Source organism: Ceratotherium simum, chromosome 2 (assembly GCF_057802395.1).
Source record: "Ceratotherium simum simum isolate JZ-2026a chromosome 2, ASM5780239v1, whole genome shotgun sequence".
Classification (NCBI taxonomy): domain Eukaryota; kingdom Metazoa; phylum Chordata; class Mammalia; order Perissodactyla; family Rhinocerotidae; genus Ceratotherium; species Ceratotherium simum.
Genome location: NC_141901.1, coordinates 9406066 through 9418785, shown reverse-complemented (window position 1 = coordinate 9418785; position 12720 = coordinate 9406066). Strand labels below are relative to the sequence as shown.

At 41.2% G+C, this 12720-nt stretch overlaps 1 protein-coding gene across 1 annotated transcript in view; it reads left to right on the top strand.

Annotated features, from left to right (window-relative positions):
• The first annotated feature begins 1500 nt into the window (after positions 1–1500).
• Positions 1501–12720, top strand: part of TNFSF4 (TNF superfamily member 4) — a 32396-nt gene continuing 21176 nt past the window's right edge. The window contains exon 1 of the mRNA XM_087437995.1: positions 1501–2078. The gene's annotated coding sequence lies outside the window, so the exon portion shown is untranslated. The remainder of the gene's footprint in view (positions 2079–12720) is intronic.

Sequence of the window (12720 nt, the reverse complement as noted above, 5' to 3'; positions counted from 1 at the left end):
GTGACTTAAAGAAGATAGAAGTCATGTTTCTCTCATATAACAGTCTAGCTCTATGAGGTCAATCAGGGGCCCAGGCCCCTTCCTTCCTGTTGCTCTGCCTTCTAGGGAATGGTGCTCCTCTGCATAGTCAAAGCTAAATCATGTAGCATATCCCTGTTTCAGTTCAAAGGAGCAGAAAAGAGAGGAAGTCTAGGGGAAGCAATTTCCTTCTGAGCAAGTGATAAAGAAAATATATATATATGTATATATATATATTTATATATAACTTCCTCTCATTCCTCTGGAAAGAACTAAATCACATGACCACAACTGCTAGGGAATGTGGGAAATGTATGACAATGTGGGAACCTGGATGACAAAAGGCCTAAGAATAAGAGGAAAATAGACTTTTGGGGACAACTAGTAATCTGCCCCATGGATATTTGTACAAAATTGACTCTGTGATCATGCTCTGAAAAAACATGAAGTGAAGGGTGATGTACCTATAATTAGGTATGATGAATTATGCCCACCCAAATCGATACCTGACTCATTCTTTAACTTAAAAATAATCACACATATCATTATTACTCACATTTTGTAAACAGATAAAATAAACTTATTTTAAAAAATAAACAAATGAGAGTTTACTAGATTACTGGATGCTTAATAGTCTTTGTTTTGTTCTTTTATTATCTAGTAAAAGGACCAGAAAATTCTTATTTCTCGTCCACATTTGTAGTTGGTGTGATTCTCCATCTACAATCTCTGTGTTCAAGAATTATAGCCAACTTAATTTCTACTTTTCTATTTTTAAGCTCCCTGTATTTTGACCCAAGCGTGGCAATTTAATTTCAGTTCATAGTTCCTCTTTTTACTCAGGTTGTATCTAAGTTCTAAGGGCTTACATAGCACCCAGAAATTATTGGGGCTCTGTCTAACCTGGCATTTGCTGGCACAGCTATCATCCATCTGGGCCTCATTCATTCAAAAAATGCTTAAAACACCTACAGGTGGCAGGCCCTGAGAGACACATCAGTCCTTTCCCTTATGGAACATATTGTCTTGTGAATTTTGGTGCCTTGCAAAAAATTCTGGCCCAAGGGCAAGGTCAAGCATGCACACGTGTTAGAGAGAGAAGTCAATTTAAAAGATTGGCTCAAAGTGAGGAGGAAGAAAGTTAATGACCAAATGGAGATCTGGGGATTATTTATGATTTTCCATTTTCAATGGATTTTCATTCCACCATGATCTATGAAAATTGAGTGTTGGTGATATTTAGAGGTCAGAAAAGACTTAGAGAAGAAGATGTGTATGTGTGAGAAAGAGTGACTTCTGTTTTTCCTGGGGAATTCCTCTTTCAGTGTTGGGTAGAGGGGAGGAAGTTCTCTATAAAAATTCGACCTAATTCAGGAGAGTTTAACCCACCTCTTACCACAGGACTGTAACTTTCTAGTTGCTGTGGGATAACAAAGGGAGTAAGAGCCACAGTTCTGAAAGTTGCTTAGAGTCTCTGTGCAAAGAAAAATTACTGCCAGGATAGGCAGGAAACAGAACTCTACTAATAAAACACTGTGGCGGAAATAAAGCGTAACCATGAAGAAGGTTAATTCATAGATAGGCAGAGAGGAGGTGGAGATGATTATAAGATGGGAGAACAGTGTGGTCAATTAATTGCAAAGGGGTGGCAAGAAACATAGTGGGCAGAGGGTCTAGGTGGCAGGGAGGACAGGCCTGGCTGGAGCTGAGGTTTGGGTGGGAAAGTTTGCTACTGTGGCCATGCCCTCTCCATCTGCTCATGCTGCACAGCACTGCAAACCCACTCCCGTGCACTCAATTTAATCTCATTACTCTTCTCTGCAGCCTCATGAGTGAGAATACTGGCTTTGCAGCCAGATAGACATGAGTTTGAATTTTTGCTCTACTACTTGCCAGTATGTGATCTTGGGGAAATTACTTAACCTCTCTGAACTTCAGTTTCCTCATTGCCTTGCAGGTTTTTGATGATTATAATGAGCTACCAGGGACAAAGTATCCAGTAGAGTTTTCAAAGTACTCCATAAGAGCATCTATCATCATTATGGCCTACCAATGAGGTGGTGAGTGCCGGGACCTGGGTGGGAGCATGGACCCCAGGACGCAGTGCTCTAGCTTCAGACAGTTATGAGTTCACATTCCAGCTATATCACTTCCCCTATAATTCCCACTCTGCAGGATTTACATGAGACCATGAATATAAAGTGCCCCCTCGACAGGCCTGGTACACCAGAGTGCTTTTAAAAAATGTTTGTTTCCTTCCCCAGCACTCATCCACCCTTTTTTCTTTCCTTTGCTCCCCAACAAACATCTTCTAGTCTTCTAGTTATGTGTTTGTGAATAGAGTGGAACAATGGACACTGACTAGCGTGGTCATGTCTTGACTTGCTTGGACAGTCCTGGTGTGTGCTGTTGACTCAGCATTATTTTGAATAGTCTTCCCTTTTACTCACAAAGTGTTCTGATTTGGTAATAAATTACCCTAGTAGCACCTTCAGCTTTCTGCCCCCCAGTCTAGTGTTCTAGCCATGAATCTAGCTCAAGCTGCCTTTTCTGAGGAGGAAATCACCTGGGGGCTTTGGGCTGGGCATATTGCACCAGAGTTACTGTGGCCTTCACAGGCATCCCCCCAGGCAAACCCCTCATTTGTGTCTTCTTCATTGTCTGAGTGTCCCCAGGGTTAGCTGGCCAGCTCTCTGCTTTCAGCCACCACGTATTCTTTCCCCTGGGGTTTCTCTCCTCCTGGAGCTTTTACTGAAACAAGATACAGACACACAATCGAGTTTCTCCACTCCCCTTTCCTATTTGTTTCCAGCCAACCATTTTTCTAGTTGTCTAGGTTTCTATGATATATTTGGGAAAAGAAGGAAGAGGGATCAAAATAATGTCCAAGAGGAAATCACAACTCTACAACAGATCAGAAATGGTCCTAACTTTCACGGGCATATGAAAGCTTGTCTTTCTAAGCCCTCCTCACTGATTCATCTGAAATCCACCTTTGTCTAGTCTTCCTGTGTCTCTTTTTTTTATTCTTGAGACTATGTGTTCTTTAAGCAATGTTTTGGGGCACCTAGTGGGTGCTGAACAAATATTCTTTTCTAGAGTGGTGGCAAGCCAAGAAATGGACTGAAAAGGAACAAATTCCTGACAGCTTTTTAAAAAAGACTTATTCCCACTAAGAAATCCTGGTCTAACCAGAATGAAGCTCCAGACAATGGTATAATAAGTGTAAACACTTATTAAAATCTATGTGCCAGGTGCTTTACATGCATTATCTCACCCACATCTCACAGCAACTCTGTGAAGTTAGGGATCAGAGACAATCATTATACCCTTCCTACAGTTATTAATGAGGAAACCAAGGCTTAAAAAAATTAAGCAATTTGCCCAATTACTCCAATAACTCTTACATTATGACTGAAAAGGCAGCCTGTCTCTGGAACTCTTGCTCAGTTATACTAGACTGTCTCCCCAGACTGTAGGAACCAGGGACCCCACCCCACAGGTGTAGCCAGGATCCAACCTGGAGAAAGCCTGCCTGGGATGAGCTGAATTTTGGGTGGGGTGGGCCCTATACTTCTGAAAAAAACCACAACACTTCAGCCGTTTCGACTCGTCTCTCTGTGGTCTGGCTTGTGCCTTGCTTCCTCTGATAGATTTTCATATCAGTCGTAATGATCGCATCCTCATTTTACCTTGAAAAGTTATTGAGAAGGCACCATTTTGTTGACTCTTCAGAAGAGTTCCCTCTGTCCTCCCCATCCAGTTGGCACTGATTTTTCCGCTGCTGTTTGTTTTGGCCAAAGGGCATACCATGATAGAGAAGGGACAACATCACCAAAGGCATTCTGATGTTAGAGTGTCCATTGGGATGGTGGAGGAGGCTGCTGCACCTCGTGGACTCAGGGAAGGAATTTTCCAGGCGTTTAAGCTAAAATCGCTCAATCTTGCTGATTATGAACCAGTTCTTCCTGTGAGGACAGTGTGGGGGGGAATGCTCTCGAATAACCTCACCTTTGGCTTTCCAGTGTCAAGATCTCTACTGCCTGATTGTATCATGTGTGGTTATTTTTTTTTCACTGATGCAACTAACTTTCCCTGATTAAGGTTGGGACTTTTTCTCTTTGGTCATTTCAGACCCTTTCAGTGGAGTTTTCGTGTCTTGTCTTTTGCCTCTGATGTTTCCTTTACTTAGTCAGGATTTATTTCAGGTTTACTTATCACTCTCCCTCCCACCCCCTAATTTTTAGACGTCAGAAAGTATTCATCATAGGCAAGCAGCTTTTCATTTTCTAATATGCAGTTTTAACAATGAGAAATAGGACCAAAACTGAAGGCCAATTGGAGGGAGAAAATATACTTCCAGATGGGTTCTTTTAGTTGGAGTAAATTCAGGATCATAATGCTACAATATTCTGAGCTTTGGAGGTGACCAACTATAATATTAGGTAACATTTACTGAACATTTATTATATTCTATGTCATGCACATTGCCTATCTTGTTCTCTTAACCCTCACACAAACTCTGAGCAGAAAACTTTCCATTTTCAAGAGGACAAAATCAAAGCTGAGAGAAATTAAGTGCCTTGCCAAAGGGTCACACAACTAGTGAATGGTGGTCCTGGGACTAGAACTCAGCAATCTTAACCTCTACACTGCTGTGTAAAGGAAAATATCACATGAAGTGTGTTAGCCAAATGACCTTGGCCAAGTTACATAACCTCTCTGTGCTTTAGTTTCCTAATCTGTAAAATGGGGAGAATAAAATGACTCTTGGAGTCATTTTAAGCACATCTGTGGTGCTTAAATGAGGAGCTGTCCAATACTGAGCTCTTGATTTGCAGACTGCCTCCCCCCATCTGCTCTCCTCAGTCTTCCTCTTAACTCAGTTAGTGGCACCACTACACAGTTGCTCAGCCAAATCACTCAAAAGTCACCTTTGATTCCTTGATTTCCTTCATTCACCATATCTAATCCAGAGAGTCTTATTCCTCTACCTCCAAAGCATGTCCCAAATCTGATCATTTGTCGCTGTCTCTATTGCCACAATCCTGGTAGTCATGGCACTTTACATCTTGCCTAGATTACTGTGTGTTACTGCTTATATAAGTTGTTAGTATTAATCAATCTTCTATACAAGTAAAAAAAGAAAACAAACAAATGAACCTTTCTCTCTTTTTATTTTTCTAAGCAATAACTAAAAGACCAATGAAAAATATTAATTTTTACTAACCTTGTAATAACAGAATCCCACATTTTACACATTATGAAAGAGCTTTAATATAATGTAAAAGTTAAAGGTGGGGGCAGCTAGGAAACATCAATGTATGTTAGGGGAATTTTAGCCTTCATAGAATTTTGTCCTTCTATCCCTGGGCCAGGGATAGAAGATGAGGTCTTAGTAACTGGAGAGAGAGTATAAGAAGATGGGGCTTCTGTGTATAAGGATCCTTAGGATTTTCTCATTGGTGGGCATTGAGTTGGCCCTTCCCTTGCCACCTGGAAACTGTGAAGTGGGTAGAGACCCTTGAGATAGAGATATTGGGCTCTTGGGTGCTGTGAATAGACATTCCTAGTACCTGTGGATCTTCCACAGCAAATAGGAACAGGGATGTAGAGAGATCAGCCTGGAATGTCAAGGTGATTAGACCATGCAAAGGGCCTGAGGACTCAGGAAAAATAATGGTTCAAAGAGAGAACTGCTGACAAAGGTGACAAGCATCAACCTGTGCCAATTTTTGGAGGATCTGAGCTTTTCCTGGGATGCCCAGAAATACATGAGGACCACATTGTGGGGTGAGATAGGGTCAAGCTACCATGTGGGTTAGGGTCTATGTAGCCCAGCACTTCCTAATGGAAATATCACAATGTCATATAAAATTTTTTAGTAGCCATATAAGAAAAGTAAAAAGAAATAGGTATAATTAATTTTAACAATGTTTTATTTAACCTAATAGATCCAAAATATTATCACTTCAATATGTGGCACTAGACTAGTGGTGTGCTGGTACAGCAGCAAAGAAAAAAATCCCAGTTTGTGCTATTTGCCAATTTCCATGGTGTAAACACTCTCACCATGGTCAATTTCAAGCTACAATAATGATACTAATAACGACAACTAACAATTACTGAATGCTACCATATATCAGACACTTTTTGTTTCTCTCTTTCTCACTCTCTCTCTATATATAATCTATCTATCTCACTATCTCTCTCTCTCTCTATCTATCATCTATCAGTCTATCTATCTATCTATCTATCTATCTATCTATCTATCTATCTATCTATCTGTGTATCTATAGTAGATGACTAAATGAAGGCTGGGAGGTTAAATAACTTGTCCAATGGGAAGTAGCAAAGCTTGATTTGCAGACAGGTCTGACTTTTGCCCAGAGTGTCAAGAATAAAAGCAAAGTGGAGTCAAAGAAGGGTGGGGAATCATGGAGCTAAAAGGGTAGAAGGAAAGAAGGATAGAAGCTCTGAAGAACTGTATTGAGCACAGCCATGGACTAGTGCTGGGGGGAGCAGGGCCATATGAAAATGGATGCGACCTGGAGTCTCTCCCTCATGGGGAGACAGGCACATACATGCAGAACTCTGACACAGGGCAGACCATGATCTGGGCTAAAGAAAGAGCCTAATCCTTCTTCCCCAGACTGAGCGTAGAGCAGAGGGAAGGTGATGTGGTAGAGAACACCACATTGGGGCAGAGGGATTTGGGAGACCTGGAGCCTGAGCAATTCCTAGCAGGGCATCCTTTGGGACTTCTGGGTCAGTGATGAAACAGGAAATTGCGACCTAGTTTCTGAGTTTAACCAAGACAAGTTGAGAAGTTTGAGCCAATATAGGAAGGAAAAAGAGCAGGAACTGCAGAAAGCACCAAGGAACACAGCAGCAAGTAGGAAGAAGAGGCCTAGAGGAATTCCCTAAGCCAATTTACATAAAGCTGCAGGGCTTTGTGTGTGTGTGGTTTTTGCAGAAAGGACATACCCCAAGCACTTATTAGTACAACTTAGGGAGGGAGAAATGAGTGGACAGACCACATACCATGGTATTGGGGGTAGGGAGATAAGGGAATACTGCCCTCTAAAAAAGAGAGTGCTGACTGGACCTGCAGAAAGCTTTAAGAAATGGTTTATGTAACATATGTTAGTGAAAGAATAAGCACTGAAAAGCCCTTACAGGTTTAAAAAAACACAAAACATTAACACCTGTTTAGGACCTACTCTGTCTAGACACATTGTTGCTCAGTGCATCGTATAGATTATTTCACTCTAGCTCCAAAATAGGAAGTACATTCAGGAAAGAGTTCCTTAGAAGGACATTGAAAAATGACCATAACAAGAGTTTTATCTTGATAACAAGATTTATACATATGTATCTGAAGGTAGAAGCGAAAGTTTAAGAAACAATGGTTTTTTGGTACAATTTTTATAATTTCTAGCTGTCTTAGTCTGCTTGGGCTGCCATAACAAAATACCATAGACTGGGTGCTTAAATAACAGAAATTAATTTTTTTGAGAGTTTGGAGGCTGAAGGCCAAGATCAAGGAGCCAGCATGGTCAGGGTCTGGTAAGGGCTTTCTTCCTCTCTTGCAGAGGGCTGCGTTCTCACTGTATCTTCACTTGGTAGGTAGAGAGAGGGCGTAAGCTCTCTGATGCGTCTTCTTATAAGGACACTTATCTCATCAGACCAGAGCCCCTTCTCATGACCTAATTACTTCCCAAAGGCCCCATCTCCAAATACCATCATATTGGTGGTTAGGGCTTCAACATATGAATTTTGGAGGGACACAGACATCTAGTCTATAACACCAGCTATTGAAGGTCTGTTACAGTTAAACAAACAGACAAACTAGATGATTTTGGTTTAAATCCCAACACTGTTATGGTTAAGTTACTCTGAGATTCTGGTTCCTCGTGTTAAAGATGTGGTTAGCAATAACCATGTACAGTGTTCCCAGGAGGACTGAATGAAAGGAGGCTTTCATGCCTGGCACATAGAAGGAACAAAAAACATAAGCTATATTCCCATTCACCATTAATTTGGAAAAAAATAAGATCTAATTGATAGGAGGAAGTTATTCTCTCCTATTGAATTAGTGGCTGTGTGCATTTGACATGTTAATATCTGCTTAGATGTATTGATTGTTTACTAAGTGCCCAGGCCAGACGTAGAGCTTATATTTTCATTAAAAAATCAATAGTATCACACTGAGTTTAAGAACAGCCTCCAGAGTAAAAGGACCTGGATTCAGATCCCAGCTCTGCCATGTACTAATTGTGTGACCTTGGCCAAGTTAGTTCATCTCTCTAAGCCTCAGTTTCTCTCAATTATAAAATGGGGAGAAAAATAGTACCCACCTCACAGATTAGTTGTTGGGCAGTGGAGAGGCATTTCAGACAGGACAATAAGAAATACAAAGACTCGGAGAGTGAATATGGTATTGCCTCATTCATGGTCAATTATGGATGTGGACATCTACACCAGAGTTTCTCAACCTCAGCACTGATGATATTTTACCGATAATCCTTTGTTGTGGGAGGCTGTCCTGTGCCTTGTAGGATGTTTAGCAGCATCCCTGGCCTCTATCTACTAGAGACCAGTAGCACCCAACTCCAAATCTAGACAACCAAAAATGTCTCCAGACGTTACCAAATGACTCCTGGGAGGCAAAATCGCCCCCAGTTGAGAATCACTGGCTTATACTAACTCCAATTTATACCCAACTAAATGTATTTTGGAAAGAGGAGGGAATCTCTTGTGTACTCAGTTTAGATTTGCTTTTGGAATGATTACTATTTAATGAAAATTATCTTTTGGGGATGAGTAAAGGTTCTGTGTGTGATGGTGGTTGCATGAGTGTATGCAACTGTTAAAACTCATCTAATTGTTCACTTTAAATAGATACAGTTTATTGTCTGTAATTATATTTCAATAAAGACGATTTTGTAAAAAGAAAATTCTCTATATTCTGTTATGAATTGAAATATCTACTTACAAATTTTTATATATTCTTGGCATTTCATACACATTTTAAATACACAACTTAAAATGTAATTTTGTGAGTGTGAGAAACCTGTCTAGATATTTGCTTTCCATAGTGATGTAGTACTTCAAGGGCATATTTCCACAGATAGAAAAATTGTTGTGGCTGTTTTGTGCCACGAAGTTTTAGAATCTATCATCACACCCTAAAATAACCGCCAGTGGTCAATTCCAGATAAAGCAAAATGGCAAACATGAAGAATGAAAGGGAAAATCAGCACCGGAAGAAAAGGGGTTGATAAGAGGGGCTAAGGCATCTGAAACCCAAGTGGAATATTATTATACGAGTTCACATTTGCATTTGAACTAATGGTGTACATCCGGTTTCAATGAAAAGTACACATTTCAGGTTTGCTAATCTTTCACATCTAAGATCAAAGTCCAGCGATCAGGAGACTTCTGTATTTAATAGTGCCATTTTCAGTTTTGTTTAGACTCTCATTCGTTTCTGGTCCTGAAAATAGCATGCTTCAGATCTACTGCAAATAAATTCAATTTAATTTGGCAGATCTTTATAGAAAGACTATTCTGGCCCTGTGAGTGAGTGCGGTACAGGACTTGTGACCTCAGGATCATGCGACATCATGGGGAAGACTGAAATAGATTTAAATAGTTATAAGACAAGACAGAGCATGATAAATGCTCTCAATGCAGGGGTGGAGACAGCGGCATTTTTCTGGGAGGCCCAGGGAAAGGAATCATGGAAACGTAACAGCGAAGAGACTTTAAGAGGTCATTTGGGGAGATTCACAAATCTGGCTCTTATGGAAGCTTTTAGAAATACAGATTCAAAAGACACTACTCCAAACTCATCTCATCAGAATTTTTTGAGTGAAAGGATTAAGAATCTGCGTCTTTTAAAAGCTCTCCTCATGATTCTGATGATCAGCTAGGCTTTGGGTAATACTGATCCCACAAATCTCTACTCCATGCCAAGATCCCCTGAGCAGTATTCCTTCAGGGCTTTTGTTTAGCCTCTTCTGGAACACTGCAAGCTCACTCCCTCACAAGGCAGCCAGCCAGCCCTTCATAGAAAGTGTGTCGTGTGTAGGAATTTGATTGTCAGAGATGGAGCGCAAAGATATTTGAGGCAAAGTGACTATCAGAAATAATCAGGAAATAGAGGGAGAGAAGTTTGGAAAGGACACTTGGGGTTCCATTATGGAACAAATTGAATATCAAGCTAGAGAATCTCAACTTTATTCTCTATGAGATGGAGGCCTTTGGTAGGATCTTCTCATCACTGGGTTTAAAGAGCCTGCCAAAGCAAAACGGATTGGAGATTAAGAGAATGGAAGTAGGGAGAACAGTTGAACGTTTAATTCAAGAGTTCAAGTGAGGAGTAATAAGGACTTGGGTGAGAAGCAGTCAGAATGGCAAAGTGGGGGAAAGTATGAGCCATATTGCAGGGATAGCCCTACAAAGCTTGACTGATTGGAGGCAGGGAGGAGTCAAAGCTGATTCTAGAGTTTTGAGATCCTAGAGTGCTGAAACATTAACCAGAATGGGGACATTAGGATCAAAAGCAGGTTGAGAAGGCAGATGGCAAATCAGGTTTTTGACATTTGAAATGCATTTGTTTCCATTACCTCCCCTCTCACTCTGTCACCTGTGCCAGGGCAGAGCTTAATAATGACTCTCTTTGTATGCTCAGAGGTTGACACAGAGTAGGCTCTCAAAATGTTTGCTGAATGAACAGCCACTATAAATATCTTCTCCTGTCTTTATCCTCTCTACTTTGGTTTAGGACTTACTATATCTCACTTTAATTGCAAGCCTGAGGACTGCCCCAGCTCATACTGCTGTCTTTGTGTGAATTAGAACAAGGTGCCCTCTATGAGTTTATGAAGTAGAAAAAGGGGCCTTTATCTGAGTGGATGCAGCACTTTATTCAGGGCTTGGGAAGCAGAGCACACTTCTGTAGGAAGATAAAGGATCCCCTTCCCATAGGATGAAACCTCCCACTCCCAGATGGAGGGCTTGGAGAGCTGACTGAAGAGGTGGGTTTTAGATTCCACTCATCTCCTCAGCTGGCACAGAGCACCCTGGAAAATTCTCCCAGCTGGGAGAATTTCTATTTCACTCAGAGAGAATTTTTTCTAAAACGTAATCATATCACATTCCACTTCAAACCTTTCTGTTTCCCCACTGCTCTCAGCATAAAGTTCAAAATTCTTAACTTGTAACAAAAGCCCATTCAGGACAGCTTCTCAGCCTCTCTCATGGGCCACTCGCCTTCTCCATCCTCCTCTCTAGTCACAGTTCCCTGAATGGGCAGTGCACGAGTGGGCTTCTGCCCAGGCTGCATTTCCCTTGCTCCCTGCTCAGCGATTACTGCTCCTCCCCACTCCCCTAGATGGACAGACAGCTTCTGGTTTCCCCAAGATTACTTGACTCATCTCAAGCTGTTCCCGTCTTAACTCCAGTCTGAACTAGAACTCGCCCCCACACACCCTTCCCTCCTGCACAGCCACCTCGGACCCAACACTTTCCTGGCTGTGCTCGTCCTGACTTCCTGTCTGTAACCTCCCTGAGGACTAAGAATATGTTTTGTTCCTTTCTTTTCCCCCAACACCAGTATGTAGGCACCTGGCTCATGCTTGTTGAATGGAAAAATGACTTAGAAACAAAGGAAAAGTGCAAATTTTACCACCAACACTCCCCCCACCCCCAAGAAAAAAACCCAACCAAACCAAAAAAGCAAAACAAAACAACAAAAAACAAATAAAACCCCTACAAAAGCCAAAAAATCAAAAATAGTTTTTGCTGCTTTCTAAACATGAAGTATTCCATCAATTGTCAAAGTCTTTTTATTTTGCATACCTTTCTGTTGTCTTAACATGGCTATTCATTTAGAGGTTAAAGATCTATGGGAAGATAATTTCTTGGAATGAAGTCTGAGGCTCCTATTTCAAGGCCGGTTCCCTCTGGTGTATCTGTGTTTGATTTTTGTGAGATGCTTAAAAAAAATTGCCCACAGATTCAGGTAACATACTTGAGCTCTTTAAAAACATGTCAACTTTGGGGGCTGGCCCCGTGGCTTAGCAGATAAGTGCGCGTGCTCCGCTACTGGCGGCCTGGGTTCAAATCCCGGGCGCGCACCAACGTACTGCTTCTCTGGCCATGCTGAGGCTGTGTCCCACACACAGCAACTAGAAGGATGTGCAGCTATGACATACAACTATCTACTGGGGCTCTGGGGGAATAAATAAATAAATAAAAATAATTTAAAAAAAACAAAAATGAAAACAAAAACGTCAACTTTGAAGATGGAGGATGTGTCCATCTGTTTGAGATTAAAATGCCAGCGGTAATATCTCTGATGGTGATTTCACTTGTTCCAAATGTTAGACCACCCAGTAATGAACTTAGAAATTCTTACACAGTCTATCAAAAGATCTTGCCTGGAACTTCCAGGCTAATTTATTTTTCCGTGTATATTCCTCGTTGTCCCACAAAAACTGTGAAGAAGCTGTGAGGATGTGTTCAATAAAAAAAGAAACAATTAAATGTAAAACATCACTTAAACTTCAACAAAAACTTACAAATAGGCAAAATCTGGCAGTAGGAGACTGAGACAAGGGAGAGGAAAGGCGTGCCTTAGCTGTGCAGGCCCAAATGCTGGTATATTGACGCTGCGCTTTCCTGGGACAACAC